This window comes from Heliangelus exortis, chromosome 6, assembly GCF_036169615.1.
Source record: "Heliangelus exortis chromosome 6, bHelExo1.hap1, whole genome shotgun sequence".
NCBI lineage: Eukaryota > Metazoa > Chordata > Aves > Apodiformes > Trochilidae > Heliangelus > Heliangelus exortis.
In genome coordinates this window covers 23161073-23182691 of record NC_092427.1, presented here as the reverse complement: position 1 = coordinate 23182691, position 21619 = coordinate 23161073, and the positions used below count along the sequence as shown (strand labels likewise).

The 21619-nt window shown below is 37.3% G+C and overlaps 1 long non-coding RNA gene across 1 annotated transcript in view; it reads right to left on the bottom strand.

The window, feature by feature from the left end:
* LOC139797624 (uncharacterized) overlaps positions 1-4469 on the bottom strand; it is a 124896-nt gene extending 120427 nt beyond the window's left edge. The window contains exons 1-2 of the long non-coding RNA XR_011726531.1: positions 4297-4469; positions 1837-1888 (exon numbers count right to left, since the gene is read on the bottom strand). This is a non-coding gene — a long non-coding RNA (uncharacterized lncRNA). The remainder of the gene's footprint in view (positions 1-1836; positions 1889-4296) is intronic.
* Between the last annotated feature and the right edge of the window lie 17150 nt (positions 4470-21619).

The following is a 21619-nucleotide window of genomic DNA, read 5'->3' as shown; positions in this document are numbered from 1 at the left end:
GTTTTTTTTTTAAAAAGGAACTTTAAACAGAGCAGAGCCTGGTCCACACAGATTGTTTAGCAAATGCCATTACAGTATGCGCTGTGTGTGTTAATAAGTAAGGACATCTGGTAACCAGCTTTTTTCTGATTCATTAACTGACTGCTTCTGTGGCCACAGGGCTTGATAGGGAAGGCTGCAAGACTTTTGCTCCCAGGAAAAGGGACTTTGATGTATGCTTCATTTTTTTGACCCAGCCATATCCTTTGAATTTCCTCTTATGTCTCTATTATAAGTATTTAATTTTGAAATCTGACTGGAAACACTTAAGCTTAGATTCTCCCATTAAACTGTACATAGCAAGAAGTCATACTCAAGATTCCTTCATTGATTTTATGTAATAATTCATCCCATCTACACTCAGCAGTAAATGATATTCTCTACTTGTTACTGTTTACCATGGCTACATTTAAATATCATGTTATTCTCTTTATTCTCTTTCAAACTCGATTCATTAAAATGGTTGGAATATTTCTGAAAAAAAAAATATTTCTGAAAAAAAAAATATTTCTGAAATTTGAACTGATTCTTTTTTGGGAAAACAACAATTTGTGCCAAACTTGGAATTTTTTAAACCCTCCATGAGATTAATGAGTTTGGACAGAGAAAGTAAAAGCATCACACTGCTCATATCAAGGGCTGTTTTTCTTCATATAATACAAGTGAAACAGCTCCAAATGCTCTAGAGAGAATGATTGAGCAAAAGAAATCTAACTTGATAGTACATGTTGAGGGATGAAATGGACAATGAAGTTTCCATATGTTGTTTTTACGCAGTAATTAGAAACTGTCACACACCGTTTCATTTTTTAGCTTCCTTGGGCTTATTTGCATGTATGGAGCTTTCTTTAGAGCAGAATTGCAAGCATCAAACTGGCACCCAGTTGAAATCCAATGCAGTGACACGTGGGCTTCTTCCACCCCATGGAGAAGCAGCCAGCGGCAGGTACTGCGATGGCCCAGAGCAGAGCTCAGCAGCAGCTGCAGCCTCACTCACCTCTCAGCCTCTGCTGGATTTTCTTTTCCAGGTTGGGTTGAAGCAAGGGCTGCTCCTGTGGTGTGAGTCTCCACATTTTTGGGTCTGCAGACCAGCTTTTGTTTCCAACAGTTATAAGGGATTTAACACATTAAACTGCACGTATGAGCAGTGGGAGTGTGGCAGCTCGTTGTTCCCTTAGGTTCCTTTGAAAATCCTTGAAGGATTTTTTACATCTTTGGGGCAAAATAGGCAAACAATGCTCTGGCTCTCTGTTTTCTTCCATGGATGCAGAAAATTGCCTGCATTATTTTGACATATTTTTCCAGATCTTTGGTAATGATTCCATTCTATATCCTAATACAAATCTAGTTCACTTGAAACACCAGAATCTGGACTTCAGAAAGCCACTGGAGCAGAATGACCAATAAAGCTATTTGGCTTTTATCTTCATTATCCTTATGGTAATGATGACTGAATCATTATGATGACTGAAAAAGTCAACTATATTGATTTCTTTTTTTCTAAAATAAGGGTTATATATATACACTTTTAGTATCAGCTACAAAAATAAGTCAGTGTGTATGCTGTGTAAGTGGGTTGATGTTTTCTGTCTCTGAACTTCTTTCCAAGCCTTTGTAAAATACCAGAAAGCTGGTTGCATATCTCTCTTGTCCATGCAAGATATATTAGCTCTCTGGATTGCTGTGAAATACCAACCCTTAAATGATCTATAATCCCAACAAACAGGCCTCTAGAAACATCAAAGGACATTGATTACATTTACAGTTACATCTGAGAAGCAGAATTTAAAGACCTACCATTAAACACTGAACCAGATCCTTGGAGTTACTGATCTTCTTTTGTTCATTCCTAAAAAAAAAAATTGGGTTTGTTTTAAAAAAAGGTTAAATAGAATTTTACTCTAGTCAGTGATTATTTGTACTGTAATAGTGATACACTTCCCTCTGCCAGCTACTGTACAACTTCCCTGAGATACTCATCCTCACAATCAGTCCAGAAGTGGCTTTAGCATAAACCAAATCCATTAATGCAAATAAATCTTTGAGGAGAATGATTACTCATAGTCACTTAAAATGACATAACAGAGGTCCTTGATTCTATGTATATTTTACTGAATGTTTTTAGTTCTTATTTCTACTAAATTCAGACAATAATTAGACCTTTTTTTCTAAACATGATGCATACCCTCAGAAAACCCTGAAGATAAGCTGCTAGAAAAGCTACTACCAGAAAAAAAAATTTATATTATGCTTTATAGTAACTTTTGAAGGCAGATTTACTATATTGCTTAATTTTTCACAATCAAAAATATAAATAATAAATGCAGAAAAATGCTCATGTGAAAAATTATGTAAAACTAGTCTGAGAGATAGTGGAGCTACTGGTCAACACAGTGGATGGCATGTCATTGGTTATAGCACAGCTGCTGGAGGTGACTGTATTGGTATCTGTAGCATGTTGATGTGTGAAGTGCAAAAATGAATCTTATTCCTCAAGAGAGTCCTGCATATGTCAAGTATATTGTCTCATTAAGCCAATCCATTTATCAACCCACTGAATGCCAATTAAATTGCACAGGATGGTGCAGGTATATGGTGGGCTGATGGTGCCAAACTTTATTACAGCTGAGCTTTTCTGGCTCAGTACATTCCTGCATAGCAAAATGGCAGACATATCAAAGCCAAATTAAATGTTCTTGAAATAATGCCTTTAAAGAGGAAGAAATGCCACAGTCTGGCACAAAGAGTATGAAATGTAATGTCTCTTCTTAGTGTACTTTTAGTTCCAATGAAGATGTCACGGCTCGGATCCAGCCAGTGCCAAATGTCTTCACAGCGTGCAAATTAGATCAGTGTAATTTCATCAGGATGGTGATCAGACTCTGCTGTAGTTATATGGCTGCATACACAGCTTCTACTGAGTGCTGCAGTCAGACTGGCACAGCTGAGCTAATGCTGCCATCCTCAGAAAAAGACAGAACTTGATTTTACAGCATCTCCTGATGCCTGAGTCCAAGGGATATTCCTGGAACTTTGGAATACGTTGAATTAAAATTTAGTATCAATCTATCAATCACCATCTCGAAGAACCCCCTTTTTTACCTCCAACAAAAACCTTCTTTTTATGTCCAACAACAGTAATGAATATCTTTTTTCAATATATACTTGTTACACATTAGCAGATGACCAGATTTTGACTGAAGGTTTTTCAGCTGTTAAATTATGAGCAACAATAACCTAGCCAAGAAATCCATTCTGCCCCTCTGCTCCAAGACACCAGCTGGTACCAGACAGCAGAAAAGACCTACTGTCTTAGCTACTTCTGCCTAAAGCCTGTCATATGAACACAGACTTATCTTCTTTGGCAGTATTCACTAAGGGTCCTAACAGATGTAATCTGTTGGATTTAGTACCAATCACTTAAACATTTTCTCTCTGGCTGTCCACATCACCCCTTTGCTAGAGGTTATGGCCTGCACAGCAGTGGTGGGAGAAGTGAAACTTTCCCAGCCCCTTCAGTTCACAATTCACAATTCACCACATCGGATTGTCTTGCTACTACTTAATTCAGCATATCTGATCTGCTGAAGCTTAGGACATCAGACCCTCTCCTAGAATGGTTGGTACATGAACATGCACTTTTTCTTCTGTTGGGAGTGTGGAGCTGGTTACCCCCAGCACAGGGGAAGGACAGATGGGGGAGAAAAGTGTTGTCTTAAAAGGGCTCAGCCTGCCTGATGCCGTTTTGTATGCCAGGTCTCCATCTTCTCAGAAATATCATTGCTGTACAGCAAGATTAAAGCTACTAATTTAACTATTTGCTGATAAATGCTTTCAGAAACAGGAATGTGATATTTGGTGTTAGATAACAGTACCAGGGCCAAGGCATATCCTACATACATCAAAGGTTTGGTTTTGCTTTTGTTTTTTCACATAGAGCATTTTGTATCTTGAATTGTTGGGGTTTTTTTCCTCCCTAAAGCATTTGGTAAACAGCAATTACTTACACATATAACAGCTAAAATCCCCAAACACCATGGCACACAGCCATTTGAGGCAAATTGCCAATTCTGTAGCTTCAATTAACCTTCATATATCCCCCCAAACTTGGAACACTATCAGAAGGCTATTATGTTCAAGCCTTACTCATGTGGTGAGCACTTAGACACTGAAGTTGAAATCAATAGCAGTGGTGGATACATGACTGCTCAGGTATTCAGGTTTGCACAAGCAGACTTGAATTTATGTCAGACTCACCTAGACTGGAGCAGGGAGATGCAGAAACTTGCAGACACACAGCATTTTCAGGATTTTGTCAGAAAGATAGAGCCCATTGTCCCTTATATTTGTCCATCACGGAACACATTTGGGTTCAAACAGTAAGGAACTACTGAAGGTGGACGGGAGCTGAAAGGAAGGGATCACATCAATATTTGGACATCCCATTAGGCCTGTGAAGTAGCCACTGCTTCCAGTAACAGCTACATATACTGTGCAAATGGGTTGCTCTCTACAGAGACTGAAACAGAGGCTCTACACATCCCAGATGTTCCTAAGCAGTTTGCTTACCCTCCCCAATGTGCATTTAATTCTCAAGATGGATGGAGGTGGAGCAGAAATGGGAAATGAAATTAAAAGTCAGTTGTGATCCTAAGATGAAAACGTTACTTATGCTCACATGGAAAATGTAAAGCTTCATAAAATCAGATAAACACAGTTTTTACAGGGGGGCAGACAAAGGGCTAGATGCCCAGCTGGTATAAACTGGCATAGCTTCACACTGAAGTTGATTAAGCACAGTTGCAATTTGTGCCAGCTGACTATCTGGCTTACAGTTACTGCTCAGTATCCCTATTGTGTGGGTGAAATCCTATCTGTCTGGGACAAAATACTGCATCCAGTGATAGATACCTCCAGTGCAAAGGCTACATGAACCTCATAAGATTCAGTCTGAAAACTGACAAATTTTTTAAACTTCATAAATGCCATTACAAATTACTAGCAATTGAGAAAATGCACTTCTAGATAGAGACTGAAATCCTGGAAAATAAGAGCTTCTATCAAGAGAAGAAAATAAAATAATATTTAATAGATGTATACAATTTTATACTTAGGAAGAAATATTTACTCTGTAGTGCTTTTACTCAAACATAACAGATTTGCACTCTACAGGAGTCTGAAGAAAATGAGGTCTTTCAGCTGATATAAGAAGCAATTCACCCAGCCTTTCTTCTCTGTGTACCCACCCCAGTGATGGGGGTAGAACCCCAGGCCATTCCTGGGGCATGCCAAGACCCAGATGCCAAGCTTGGGAAGGCTTTAGCAGCAACATCTGGCTGTGCAGCGAGGTCTAAAGGCAGTTGTGCTAACAGATCTGGAACAGCCTCTGGGGCTGGGCTTGCCCCGGCTCTCCTAGGACACATTTTCCTTCTGCTCACCTTTGTTTGGTCAAACATGTGGGGTTTTTCATTTATTACACACTAGAGTGATATGGTCAGGCTCTATATCTGATCAGCAAGAATATTTCTTAATTTGGTGACACAAATTTGTCCTCTCATTTTTAAGCTAAAAAAATTTATGCTGGAAAATCCTTGTACTGAAGCTGAAAAATCCCAGGGTCTTTTGGTTACACTTACATTGCACATGTTACAAGTAGAATTAACTGATTGAATTTGCAATAGAATTTGGTCAGTTACCTCTGGCATTACAATAATACTGGGAAAAGGACACAAAACTTTGAAAGTTGCTATCACATTTAGGAAATAAACCCTTTCATACTATTCTTATGTCTTTAAACCTCTGCTGTGAATTGTACATGCTATGCAAAACTTATGACTAGACAGTCTTGCATCATTAATACAGAATGAAAATACAGAATGAAAATACAGAATGAAAAAGTTAAGGACTTTTGAATTAATGGTAAATATCATTCGTGTAAGTTCTTGAAATGTACAGATATGACCTACAGAAAAATTGTTCAAAGACCATGAATTCTGCTGCACCAACACTTGCACACTTCCAAAATGGGGAGATTTCTCTGTATCCTTTATTTGGAAGCAAAAATTAAATAAACAAGGCAAAAAAAATTTAAATTATATCAATTTGGCTTAAATGGCTCACGATTTATGAACTCACTAGGTAAGCTAAATAGTGTCTTGCAAATAGGACATTAGCCTTTGGCACTGAGGTAGCAAGAGATATGTCATTGCACATCCAACATCCACTAACATTTAATAAATGAATGTTTACAGTTTTTTTCCATAGGCAGAATACAAAAATAAATGTTACAGGATGACATATGCTTGTTGTAACATTCTGTGCATTGCTAAAGGTGTTAATCAAATTTTAACACAAGCTGAAATTTGTTTTTAGAATTCTCTGTACTGCAAATAAAGACATACAAGGAAGAAAAATAATGCTACAGACATTAAAAATGTCTAATGGCAATTTTTTTTTTTCTTCTAGCTTTATGGGGATGAAATAATTGTAAGAGTTACAATTTTGTGGAACTAAGGAGACTCTTACTATTCAGGGATTAAAAAACATCCAAGAAAGGAAAAATTCAGAAAATATAATCCAAGGGAATAAAAAAGGACATGTAGATTAATGTGGAGAAAAATTAATTGGAGCATTAAATGTTAAAGAAAGCATGAAATTGATAACCAAGAGAGATCTGATCTCTAAGCTATCATGTTGCTTAAGGATTTACGTGTGGTTCTGCTTAACTGCAGGTCTATTCATGGTTTTAGGCTTGGTTTCTCTTGGTTTTAATCTTATGGTACATATAAGAACCCATACTAGGGTTAAAGCACATGTGAAATGTCAGAGAGCTGGCTGAAACTGTACATTTACATGATATTAGACTGTATTTGAAACTCTCATGGAAAGTGAGTTGAACACACCAAGTGTTTGATATAATTAATATCATAAGTGGGGTTATCACTAAAACTCACTCGGTAAAGAGAGAAAAAGTGTTGCTGATAGTCTGTGAATCGTCTTAACTCACACAGATTGGGATCTTGGGAAGGTATTTACTAATAGCCCCGTTAGTACAGACCCCCAGCTATTATTGTTCCCTTGCAACACAAGGAGGAATGTAGCCTGCTGTTCACAGGCTCCTAGTGTATCATCCACTAAGCTCCCTGGGTTTTGCACGCGTTTGTGGGTGGGTAGATGACTGAGAGGAGCCATTCCTTCTAAATTAATTCAAAATGACTGAAGTTAACTTCATAGGGAAGTGAATTGCGGAAAAGAATTTTAGCATCAAAAAATGGTAAAATGCTTCACAGATCTTTTCTTTTCAAGCACAGCTGAACTACAACAGGGTGAGCAATCACCTGTGATTAAGAGGTGATGTCACTCACTTTTTTAGCATATAGGATAAAACACACTTATGCAATGCAAAGGAATTTATAACTGACTGCTAGAGCCTTGCCTGTCCCCTGCTGCATAAAAAGCATGGAAATACCTCCAGAAGAGAAAGAATCATGATCAATGCTTTACCTTGAAGGACATTTCACACCATTCTCTCTTGATGAAGAGAAACTTACCCTCATAATGTAACTTGCTTTTTTTCCAGGAAAAACAATGAAAACCATTAGCCTGATGTTCCCTTTGTGACTCATTATAGCAGCAGGGCACTGTCCCCAGAGGGCACTGAGGGGCCAGCCCTAGGGAGACAAGGAGAGGCAGCTGCATACCCACCCCTATGGATCAGCTAAGTGTTAAATCTGCCTCTTGCAATCGGTATCCTCAACTAGGAGATAACAGACAAAAGCTTAATGAAATAAAGTTACCTCGTCCCCTGTTCTACATATTGCTGAACTCCACCTTGCTTTTCTTAAATAACATGCTCCAGTGACAGGAATTTGTCCAAATCTCTCCTCAAAGTGGTGCCTTGTTGGTGGCTTTGCCACAAGCCCTGAAAAAGCAAATAGCAGTGTTTTTTCTTTATAACAAACAGTTGATCAAACACCTTCACATTATTTGCTCCATAGCTTCTCTTCTCCTTCAGGGATGATCTACTAACCCAGATTGCACCTGGTGAGTGGCAAGGATAGGTAAGGAGTCTACAATCATCCTTAGACACCAGTCTCACTTTCTTGGGAGATCAGTACCTCTGAACTTCAGCATAGAGAGGGCACACCATAAAATCCTACTTCAACATTCAGTATGTCTGCATCGCTTAATTTCACCATTGGGAAAGTGAGGGACATGATAATGTATTGCCTAATCCTGGTCTATTTTTATTTGTAATTTTTCTGCTCATCTCACTCAACTTCTCCAATTACTCTGAGCAGCAGAATGTAGGCTGGGTTTTGGTTTTGTTTTTTTTTTTTTAATTAAAAGTTTTAGCAGTTAACAAGACTACTGAACACATGAATAAAGCCTGTCCAGCTTCAGTAGTGTGGATCCTACATTTCCATCTTACCCACAGCTCAGGTTTATATGACTGGAGCTATGAATGCACCATTTGGGCCTCTGATGTGGCCACTCAGGGGGTCACCTTGAGCACAATCCAGGCAACTTTGGCAAGACTTTCCTCTTGTAAGTACCAATTTTGCCTATATGGAATAGAAGAAACTTGGAGCAAATAGTTGGATGTGCAAAACTGAGCTTTCACAAAGGTCATATGAAAACTCTGTCATCACTTTATGATTGTAAGTAGCAGTATCAGATTTTATTTTATTAAATATGCTAGATCCAGGGGCATTTTCTATAAAGTATCCTTGCAGGGGATGGTTCTGGCTCCATCGTGATTCTGGGGCTGATTTACACAGACTCTGTCCAGGCCACAAGTTAATCTAACTTGATGGCCAAGAAGATCAGCACTAAGACAGAAGTAACAAAGCTACCCTTGCTAAATTCCTTTTTTCCTTGGGCATTGCAGCCTGAATAGTTGAGGAAACCTGAAGAGAAATGCTGACTTCTGGACTTTCCAGTTTCTTGAGTCCAGGACAAGATGGGAAACAGAGCAAGAACAACAAATAACAAAAGCAGTGTATCAGACAGTGGTTCTCTTAAGCAGAAGTGAATGTTCTGGTATATTTAAAAGGAGGATTCAAACTTATCTTTAAAATGTATGATTAATACCTGAAATTGTCATTTAATCATGCAAACTATTCGTGGTTCTAACACTGCTGGAAACTAAATCTTGCCCTTGTTTGGAATTATTTAAATTAACCAAGTTGTTTCTTTAAATACATATGTATCATTTAGAGACACTTGACTGTCATGTTAGGTTACTCTAAGGTTTGAGGACATTATGCAGATGGTTACCACTGTAGGTCTGTCTTTGGTTAACAGGAGTCTGCATGATTAAATATCACTCATTGCTTTGACAGTATATAACGCCCTTAGTTCTTCACACACAGATCAGATGTTGGTAGCAGAAAACATCTGTTTCTGCTTATATGTTACAGAAAAAAATCCCAAAGATTAGAAATCGGTACCAGAGTTGCAAAATTCTGGCTCAGAACTTCAGTAATCATAATGTTAAGAGGTTCTCCTGTCCTGACCTGCCTGGGCTCTTTATTTTTTAATATCTCCATAAAAGTTTATTGTTTAGTTATATTTTCAATGAAACAGCAACAGATGTCCTTGTTAATAATGAATAAATATTTTGTAATTGAATTGTTTGAAACTGGGAAGTGGAAAATAAGATATTTCAATGTCCATTCAGTCCAATTTAGGAGTATTGGCTTATTTCAGTCTGTTATGGGGTGCTAAGAAAGCAGCAGCAGGAGGAATCAAGCCACATCACTTGTGGCACAAAATCTCTGACTTGTCTACTAAGCAGAAAGGGTGTAGCAGGTAGGTGGTGACTGGTGTTGCAAGATTCTGTCACACAACATTCACACACATATGTCCCCAGGACACAGCAGGACAAGCCTCATTCAGGGCTGAGGTCTCTGTCTTTGAAACAGCCTTGGCTCAACAGCCCTGGCTCACATTTTTCTATTTCTATTTTCTAGTGAAAATAATCAGGAATATTAAAAATTTCAGCCCACTTGGCTGAACTAAAACTGTACTTCTCATCAGAAGAACAATTTGATGGAAGATTTCTGTCCAGCTCCAGTAATTTCTGCTTGTGGCCGAGACAGTTTTCTTTCTAGCTGTTTCATATGACTTCTGAATCCCCCTTTTTTTTTTTTTTTTTTTTTTTAAATTAAGGTCTCCCTCATAACACAGTAAAATTGACCTCAAAACAGTAGCAGTTTCATATTACATACTTTTCCACATGTATGTCATGGATACTGGTTTACTAAGTTGAGGTTTTTCAGCAGTATCCTAGTCTCTTTTTAATTCAACGGGAGAACTCCAGGGTCTCACTTCTGCCATTAACTGGATTGTTTAAACAATCGAAAACCACATTATTACATAATATAGGCTCTATTTATCACAAATGGTGGTAATCTAATTTAATACAGTAGCTAAGCAATTCATATACTTTCAAAATATTTTTTAAAGTAACTTTAAAAACATTCAAGCTGCTTGTTTTCATTATTCCTTAACTGGTACAAAACTGTAATCAACATAATAAAAGAATTGTTGTAGCAAGCAAGAAACATTTTACTTGAGGTATTTTCTGTGAATAAGACAGGTATTAATTCCTAGATAATAATTTATTTGCAGAGTACCTGCCTTTTAATGTGTCCTTCATTTCTTTTTCCACCTAGAGCTACAGTATCATACTTATGGGAAGAAAAAAATGTTATGTGTAACTGAGAAAATACTGAATCATAGTCAACATTTTCTGTCTTTTTTTTTTTTTTCTTTATCTGATTCCTATCCAATACCAGAGTCATATTTACAACAGCTACCATCTGGATGGCTTTTGTGTAGGGTAGAAAGTTATCATGTAGATAACCCCAAATAGATGTAGTGTTGCACACACCTCAAATTATTGCTTATAAAATGTCTTGGTTTCAGAGAAGAATCAGACCAGTATAGGTAACTGGGAACATCACTTGGATAAATAAACTACATTCTTCTATTCTAGTTCAAAACCAAAATGGCTTGCATAGTTTTAAATTCCATACACTCATTCAAGCTGATATCTCCATATATTTTACAGGTGCTACTGGTACTGAAGCCTTTATCTAGGGCTGCTTCCACCAAGCTCAGTTTGTAACTCAGGGGAACGTCACATGCCCAGACCTTTGGTTAAAGAAGAGTTCCTGTTTTTTCAGACCATGTAACTTCATCCTAATTTCTGTTGTTAGCAACCAGAATCATATCTAACAACAACTCTGCCACAGCCTCTGAACGCACCACAAAAGATACGACATACCAGAGATTCTGAGCTTTTCTCCCTACCCCATTTACCCACCCATGTTTAGTTGTGCTCTACAAGAATCAGCTTAGTTTACCCCTTACATAGTAGAGTTTTTGTTCTTTATTGTCTTCATATACAACTTTCACTTACAAGCACTAGATCTGTTTGGTACAACCTAAAGGATTTTAAGCCTTCTTTTCCCCATAGCCAGCAAGAAATAAATTTGGTACTGATTAAGAAATGTTCTCAATATTTTTATGTTCTTATCCAAGACCAGTGAATAGGGTATTGGTAATATTTTCTTTTCTTTCTCTGTGATAAGAGAATAATCTTTCAGATATGCATGCTGCAGCTTTCAGACATTGTGTGTTTGCATGCTATAAAAATTCTGTAATCAAGTACATTGCAGTGGAAATACAGAAAAGAGTATATTAAATTAACCACAAGATTTTCAAAAGCACTCAAGGGATATTAGGTTGTATCACTAAAAAACCCACAGGAGACAAAGATGTGGTCAAAAACAGGTTAGTAAACTACAAATTAGATATTTAACTGGAAAGTAATTGCTATGAATCATAATACCTAGCAGAATTTTTCCAGTCATACAATATAAAAAAATATTAATAATAAACCATAACTGTTTTTCTGAAATACACTAACACTTAACAAAAGTCTTCCTTTGTTGTCAGAATACAACCATGCATGTAAATGAAGTCCCTTGTAAAGCCCTTTCCTGTTTGAGTTTTGTTTACATCAAATTTTCAGTTACCAGAATCTTTACAAAGAGGTCTTGCGCAAAGTGTTGCTGTTGGATTGTGAAATAGAGAGCTCTGCAACTGCATTAAACTGATACTAAAAACAAATGTAAGGGGAAATAAACGAAGGGACAATAAGTATATCTTGAATTTATCTACTTAGACGAAGTAGATTTTATAATTATTCTTGTGATTTCAGTGAGAGAAATAAAATAATATAATATATCCAACTATATTTTATATAATTTTTACCTCCTAGGCTCATTTGAGAGTATAAAATAAAAATTGAGATGTAGTGAAACTACTTATTCTCTAACAGATTTATTGTTGTTTCATATACCTAAAGACTTTTAATTATACCCAGACTCCTTCAGGAACTTTTATCCTACTCCCAAGGTGTATAGGAATGAAAATGTTAGCAATGTCTCAATCCTCTAAATCCCCCAGGCCTTGTGGAATAGCAGAGTGACATCTTTTCCCTGGGACTTTTGAAGGAGCTATGCACACTACAGAGTGGCACAGTTTAGATTCTCTCAGGACACAGTTTAAGGTAAGCCAGAAGAGAGAATGAACAAGAATTTCTAATAAGAAAGGAGAAGCATTGGTAAAACTAATCTGAAAAAGGACATTCCATCCCTTCTACTCCTTTCTCTTAGAAAATGTCACCAAAATAAGAAATTGAATTATCTTATTTTTTTATTATTATTATTAAAACTTTCCAAAGATGGGCAATTGAGTCGTATTGTTTGAAAACAGCAATTCCTGTCGCACAAGTAGTGCTATACTCAAATGGAATTTTTAAGTTCAGATGCTTCACAATTTTCCCTGCTTTGCAAAAGTGAACTGCTGATTTACCCCCTTCTTCTTTAGTGCCTTTTATATTGTTTAGTGTCCAGTTATGTTGAAAGAAAGTCTTTGCAAGACAGGAGTTATAGCACATCACTGGAAACATTGTCTAGGACCTGTGTGAGGAGCTTGAGAAAGTCAAACTCTACCTTTTTAGGAGGACAGTAAGATCCAAGAATACGCTTTTTCTCTCATTCCCCTCTGGCATTTTTTAAATATTGGAAAATTCATTTTATAAAAAATTCTAGTTATGAAGAAATTAGCTCCAGAATCTAAAATCCTGGTATGAGCAAGCTTTACTTTTCCACAAGTCCCAAAGTAAAGTTACACTTGCTTTTAACATTTCCAAGAAGACTAAAAGAAGCACAAATAGCAGGGAATTATATCCTCCAGATGTATCTGGTTTTGATGAAGTATACCAATCAAACTTAGTTTACTAAGATCTTAGCTTTGGTTCTGTTGCTTAAATATATTCTGTGCAATAATAGATGAGAAAAGCATTGTAATATACCAAACAGAAGATAAAAGTTCACCTTCCCCTCTTCTAAGCTATCAAACTGCTTCTGCAGTTTGCTAAGCTAAGATATTAATCTTAGCTACAGAGTCAAAGTAGTTCCCATACACATAAGAGCTGTTTATTGTTGTAGTTGATAAAAAATACAGAAAGCCTTACCTTCCTGATGTTGCTGTATTATGCTACGTGGTATGAAGATGAGTGCAATTATGATCATTTCAGCTTGTAGGGAAGAACACAAATTTGCTGTGAAGTGTAGCAGACAAATATCCCTAATGTCTGCTATTTCTTTAATGAAAGATGATAAAAAAGATTTTGCAAAGGTTTGTCATGCAACCAACCTTCAAATCGAGGATGGCTAAAGAAGAGGTGTGTGCTACTCAAAACACAAATTGAATGTTGTAATCAGTGCCAGTGCTAATTAAGCAATGTTAACAAAGTATTTGTTACCATACACCTCTCAGATTTTCATTTTATGTTTCTGAAATGTCCTAAAGACAATACTTAGAGGATGTCAGATAATTTGGAGCACTCTCCAGTATCCCGTGCGCAACAAATGAAAACTTTTAGGAGAGGAAAATTGGAAACTTGAGAAACTGACAAGACAAGCAAACATTAAAATATTATACATCTGGCTTTTCTGGATTAATACTGTCACCAAAGAATGATTTCTTGTAAACACAGCTTGAGCTGCTCATGTTGTAAGGAATAACATACCTGACTTGCTACCTATGAGTTATTTGCAATACATAAATTTATTGATGAAAATGAGAATAGAAATGTCTTTTTCCCAACTCTTAATAGGACTGGCTGAACCACTCAAAATTAACACTCTGTTTACTACATGTCACTTCCCTGTTAGTATTGAATGACAACCTAATTATGATCTTACAGTATATGTGTGTTATTCATCACTGTTCACTGACACTTGTCCAAACAAATTACTGCCTATGGATTATCTGAAATCTAAAACTATTATTCCCACAAAATTAGGTGTGATAGATCACTCAAGTCACGTTATTTAGATGTTAATTAGATGATCTCTGTTTCATAAAACTGAGCATACCTGAAAATAATTTCAGGAATTATTTTTATTATTACAATTATTGTAATTTTTTTTCTTTACAGTGGAAATCTGACTAACTAGATATATCTTAGCTGGTAATATATGGAGTCCTCAGATTTCAAAGCTCCTTTAAAAGCTCAGTGAACTGCCTTACAAAACATTTGTTTCCTTTTTCTTTTACATTCAAGCCTCAAGTAATAGGGGAGACATGTGCTTGATACTCTTCACATAAACTGTCCACAGAGCCTGGTCTCAATTTGATTGCAGGAATTTCTATATCCTTCCTCAATAGCACACTATTTCAGACAGCTGTTTCACACTTGGCCTCAAGCCACTGGCCTTTGTGTTAATTTGAAGAGTCATACCTAATGCTGTTCTTATTTTTGCTCATCTTCCCTCTCACTACACATGGCATAAAAAACCCTGTATATAGTAGTTTCTAATCCAGTGGGTGCAGTCCAGTAGTGATTACTACATTAGAAGTTACTAGTTCCAGTGGCTGTAGCCCAGAGTCCTTCTGGAGCCCTAGGAAACCCAGACAACAGACATACTTCTGTCTTTCTGCCAGTCAAAATTTCAAGAAAGAAGGGAAATGCTAGCTAAATGCTAGCTTTAAGATTCTATCTAAAGCAAAAAAGTAACCCAAAACTATTGGTGAAGGGATGATATCTTTTTAGTCCCTATTTATTTCTTCTTTTCAATCACTAATTATTTCTTCTTTTGAGCAATCACCTTGAGGATGGTATTTAACTTTGAACCCACTGCATAGATCTGAAAGGGTTACAAATGACTTGTACTTGGAGTTCTTTACAGTTGTGGGACATTGTGTTTATTTTAAAGTTACTGTAAGCACTCTGTTTCATTGGGCATTTCATCCTGCTGCCTCTGACTTTCACCTATTCAGGCAAAGCATTCACTTCCTTCAATGATACTTTTGTGGAAGAACTAAAAGTGTGAGTGCAACATATGGCTTGATGAAGTTAAACTTCCTTCCAGTATGTTACAATGGTGTGTCTATACTGCAGATGTAAAAGAAGTACAGTTTTCTTTCTCCTTGATACAAAGAAAACAGTAGCAATTTTGTAAGTTCCTTAACAAAAAATAATGCATGCCAAATCTGAGTACCCTTTTCAGTCACATCTTTTATATGGAGACTCAGAATCTTTCTGGCATGTTTTAAGTTAAAACTATTCTGACACTAAGGTTTCAATGTATTTCTTTAAGTATTCTCTATTTCTAATATTTTTTCTTTCTTAAATGAACAATTCAGTGGCTACATGCTCTGGGCATTTCCTCTGATTTTTCAGAGTAGTTTTCAATGCTGCACAATTATTAGATAGGTACAGAATAATGTTTTAAGCATAAGAGGTTATTGAAATACAATTATATTTAGACTTCAGGGAGCTGTACATTATTCCTGACTGCATCTGTTAAGATCCTGTAAAAACTGAGCCAGATGCTGTGTGGTATGCAAACACTTTAAGTCACAGAGATCATATGTGCAATGGCTACAAAAATATTTTCTAAAAAGTAGCTGACATGACAGGCAGCTAAGATTGAATTCTGTCCATTTAAAATGCATGATCCACACAAGTTCACAGGAAAACTTCAACTGTTACTGAAACTGGCCCTACTTCTGGCAAAATTGCTCTCAAGTAATGTCAGTAACCACTGCTGAATAGAGGCAAGTGGAGAGAAAAATATTTTAGAAAGATAAAAATATATATCTACTGCTCAAGGAGTGATTGGAAATAATTCACCATACCAGATTCTCAGAGAGTATAAATCAGCCTAACTCCACTGACCTTTCATCCCCTGCTACCCTTCAAGCTTACACTATTTAGCTTTGAGACATGGAATAACAAGTCTGCAGTCTGCCTCCCAAACTGTATTGCTGCATCTGAGAGTTTTTAATATATGAGCTGCATGATTCCTCTACAAGTCACAGCTCATTATAAGCTCTGCTTAGGCTGTTACAGCCTAAGATGGTGAACAGTAATTTATTCCTACAAATGCATCTATTGAAGTCAGACCCCGTGAGCAAGTGATTAGATCCAGAACTGCAGTTTTGATCCAGATGCCAGAACTATGCATGATGCTTCCTTTCTGCTTATGATTCTGTCCTTCAGATGTCATCTCAGACTTAAACTGGTCTATTTCCCATCCATATGTAGCACAAGTGCTTGCTGCATTCTCTCTTTTCAGTAACTATAGCTCTTACTGAAATACAGCTTTCCATGTTCTAGGTTTTAATAGATGTATAGGCACCAGTTTAACCCCTTTTAAAGGACAATGTTTTCACTTTCATGGGTGTGTGTGTATACATCCAAATCTACAGCTGCATCTGTATCTGCATTTTCTAGCTATCTTCCTTTACTTAAAGAATTGATTACAGTAACAGATACCCCTAAAATTAGTGATTTATAGTAAAATTCTTTTGTTTCCAGAGAAGGATCCTTGGGAAATTCATTTAAATAGATACTCTATTTTTCATACATTGTGTCAAGTATTTAGGTACTCATATTTCAAGTAAACATGCCCAAGTGTTTGTGATAGTTTTAATTTAAAATATCTATCTAAATTTAAATATCTATTTTCATTAGCCAGAAAAACAAAAAAAAACATTAATACTGCAAAGCACATTAATCTGATTCTATCTAATGATGATATTACAGTCTTCACACAGTACCAGACCAATACACAGATGGGCAAAATGGTGGACTAGTTGAAAACAATGGAAAAACTCCATTAACTATTAAAAGAGTTACATTTTCAAAACTAGTCTAACCTTAAGTAGTGAATTGTATGCCAAACTCTCTCTGCTTTAAGTGAGATGTCAAACAGTTTTTATGACTAATGAGAGTTATAGAAGCATAGCCCACTGCTGAAGGTATCCAGCAATTGTTGGCTCTAGATGTGAATTTGTTTTTCTAGGAAACACACAATATTGTCTTAGCTAAACAAAATACATGTTCAGCATCTTGGTTTTACCCCTTAAGTGATGGTACTTAAGTTTTGCTTTTGCTTTTCTCTGACATGCCTTCTGTGATCTCAGTAAGCAGAAAAAAAAATTATTAGATAAGCAACTCTAATTTCTCAAAAACAGGTATTATGTCTTATTATCCCCCAGGAATGTCTATGATAAAAACTGCATGTTCATTTATGGTCTATTTGTGTACATGAAATAATCTTGCAAGTAATTGTGAAAGAGAAAATTGAGGTTCAGATATGTCAGAAGAAAGAATATGGCTCAATTATTTTTATTCTCTTCTCCTGTGGCAGGTTAATACACATATCACTTTTTAGGTAAAATTTAAAGGGCTCTTACATACAGCTAATAATGATGTTTTAATATAACTGTAGGGTTTATATCAGTACATCTTTTCACTTGCTATAAAATTATGACAGACCATGAAAAGATAACTGTAATCTGCCTAAAAGAAAACCCTTTGTTCTTAAAATTATGATGGATACATTTTCATATGCCTAATAATTATGTATTAAATATTATGCTGCAGATTCTTCTTATCTAAAACTGATAAAAATTCACATACTTAGGACAAGATTCTCAGCCCTTTGGGGCAAGTACATGGTAGGGAAGATTGTCAGAGGCAAGAATACAAGGTATCATAATGAATTTGAAGAGGTCTGTGTTATCAAGAACTGGATCCTTTGCATACATCTCATAGGAAAAACTCCACATCACTTTGAACTGTAGGAAAAGCAAATAATTTGTGATTTCTTACTGCTAAGTTATGAAGAAGTAGATTGAATCTTCTGCTGGTACCAGAACTTGATTAAACCTTTCCTTATCATGACTCTTAGGATAAACTGCTTTAAAAATTTAAGCAAAAAAATGAACAAAGAAAAACAAAACCCCAACCAGGTTAAGTTATAGAAAAGAATAGAGAACATAAATAGAGAACATTTATATGTTATTATGTAAATCTATGAATTTATACTTTGAATATTGCCCTGAATCATTACTATACCTTGAATTTTACAACCCTAGTCCCCTTTACACTGAAAACAGTATTCTAGAATTGAAAAAAGTCTAGAATTGAAAAAAGTCTAGAATTGAAAAAAGTCTAGACCTTTTGGTGAGCTGACCTTGTCAGGCTGCCAGACATTCACCCAGACACTCTCTCACTCCCCCTCCTCAAAAAGGAAAAGATAAAGTATGACGAAAAAGCTCGCGGGACAAGATAAAGAGAGGGAGATGACTTACAGGTTACTGCCATCAGGAAAAGAGGATTGACTTGAAGAAAAATAATGCAATGTCAGTTAAAGTAGATTTGGAGAGTGAAAAAGAGAGACAAATTAAACCATCACCTTCTCTACCGCCACCACCATTTTCCTCAGCAAAACCTCACTCCTTAATTCCCAAGTCCTCTACATTACCCACATATGCCCAAGAGGTGCAGGGGGGATGGGGAATGCGGGGTTACTGGGAATACTTAATGATCCCTCCCTGCCTCCCCTTCCTTCTCACATTTTTCCCTGGCTCCAGTGTGAATTTTTCTCCGTGGGCTGCAGTTCCTCTCCAGGGACACAGTCACTCTCAGGGGAACTCACTCCAGCATGGGCTGCTCAGGGCCACAGTTCCTCTCTGGAAAATATGTTACAATTACAGGCTCTCCAGGGTCAGAATTCCTGTCAGGACAATGTGCTCCAGCATGGTATCTCCACAGGCCATAATTCCTGTCAGGAAAATCTGCAACAATCTGGGCTCTCAAGAGCCAGAATTTGTGTCAGGAGAAGCAGCTCCACCGCGGGTCTTGTTCCTGACAGGAGCACTTGCTGCAGTGAGGGTTCTCTGGGGCCGCAGTTCCCTTCAGGAGAATCAGCTCCAACATGGGCTCCGTAGGGTCACAGCTCCTGTCAGGAAATACGGCTCCAATGTGAGATCTCCAGGGCCAGAATTCCTATCAGGAGAACCTGCTCTGATGTGGGGTCTCCATGGGCCATGGTTCGTGTCAAGAAAACCTGTCAGGAGAACCTGGCTCAGCATGGGCTTTCCAGGGCCACAGTTCCTGTCAGGAAAACACATCCTGGTGTGAGGTGTCCAGAGTCTGCAGTTTCTTCAAGGCATAACCATTGGCTCCAGAGTGAGGTCTTCTATGGGCCACAGTCTGGGTATCTGATATGGAGTTCTCCACAGACTGCAGAGAAGTCTCTACTCTGTCAATTGGGGCACCTCCTCCTCCTTCCCTAACCCAGGTGTTCACAGGGCTATTTCTCACTCTTTCCACCCTCACTCCTCACTGCCTGTGTTTTGCCCTTTGTATCAATATTTCCAGAGGCACCATCAGCTTTGCTGACTGGCCCACCCCACAGAGACCCCATGGACGATCTGACTGGAACCACCTGGAACTGGCAATGTCTGGGATGGGGCAGCCCCTGCCCTCCTCCCAGAGAAGCCACCTTGCTGCCAATACCTTGCCACCCCTGACAGCTTCCACACAAGGAATTATGAATTTGGCCAAGCCTGCTCAGCCTAGGGAAGAGATGGATGGGGCAGCAGAGGGTGAGGAACATGTGCAGGCCCTGGTTACCCCTTGAGCCTTCTGCTGCAAGAGCTCAGGGAGAACAAATGTAGCTGGGGCACAACCAGCTTCAAAACAAATATTAGGAACTTGTTCTTCATGTATAGCCAGGAAAACCCTAAATAAAAAAATTGTTTTAGATACTGAGATCAGGAAAGCATCCATGAGGTAGTACCATGAGGTAGTATCATATCATTCCTTCCTGCCCTTGTCAGGGCAGCCAGCAGACAGGAGTGTTGGCTTGGGTAGAGCCTTGGTCTGAACCTGAACTCCACTGAAATGACCAGAATATTTCAACATCTTTTAAAGATAATGATGCTTGCAGGAGTACAAAAAGTCAAATTCTCCCCAGATTTGCAAAACTCAGTTCACATAGCAATCACTTACTTAAGTGTTACCTCAGGTTTTGTCCACTTATTAGAAGGCGGGAAAACTAGAGAAATCGGTCATCTAGTTTCCATGCATAAAAAGCTGATTTGAAAGATATTTTATTACAACCATCTGGAACATCAAAATCTCTGTAGGATTTTTTGAAATAAAAAAATTTCAATTTACAAATTAGGCAAAATTCTCATTATTTCCTATGAAATTCTCTAAACAGCACAAATTCAGTCAGTGAGTCAGAGTACTCACATGGGAGCTGAACTTTGGGTTCACTGAAATGGAGGCACATGTTTGCATAGTTTTCCAGCACAGGAGTGATTACCTGATTCATTTGTCTTACTGCAGTTATTAAATAATTAGCTTCACTCTTCATTCTGCTCCTACAGAAACATTTACACATTTGGCTTAAAATAAATGATAAATGTTTCATTACAGTTCTTCTGCACAAAGGAAAATATTATTGTGTTTAGTTGGAGACAAACGACAACTATGCGGAAGGCAGATTTACGGCCTTTCCTTGAATTTTTTAAGTACTGTCTCACTAAAAGGAAAGAAGATGGTAGATCTTACTCCTCCTGGCTTAGGAAATCAATGTTGTCTTAGAATGGTAATATAATACTGTTTTTATCAGACTGTTTTTTGTCACACTTGTTCTTTGTTAAGGCATTTTGATTATTGTATTGCTGTAACACAAAATTGTTTTGAGAGATGTATTTAGCAACAAAGAGCTGAATATCAATATTATTTGGTAACAGGAGGAAGAATGCAGTGAGGGCATTTTCTTCTCAGTACAGGCTATACTGTGGGGCACATGCTCAGGCATGACAAGCACTCACTGAAAAGGAGAATAACTTTTTTCAGACCTGATCCCCGTGTATGTAGCATGTACAAACTTTTAGAATAAGCAGATGAAGGAGTATAAGAGTATGCTATGAATGCTCCAGGTCCATTTTGCAACAGTAAATGTGCAAATGAAATTTGAGACTACAATACAAGTGTACATGGCTCATACATGTATTTTGGGTGTTGAGATTATAGAGTTTGCAAGTACACAAAATGCTACATACATTTTAAGCACATCCAGCTACAATCACAACAATTCAGAAAGAAATTGAGATTTAGAACAAGTCAAAATCAAAGCCTAAAAAAGAAATAATTAAAGCTACTGCAGTACTACTCTAAAACAGAGCT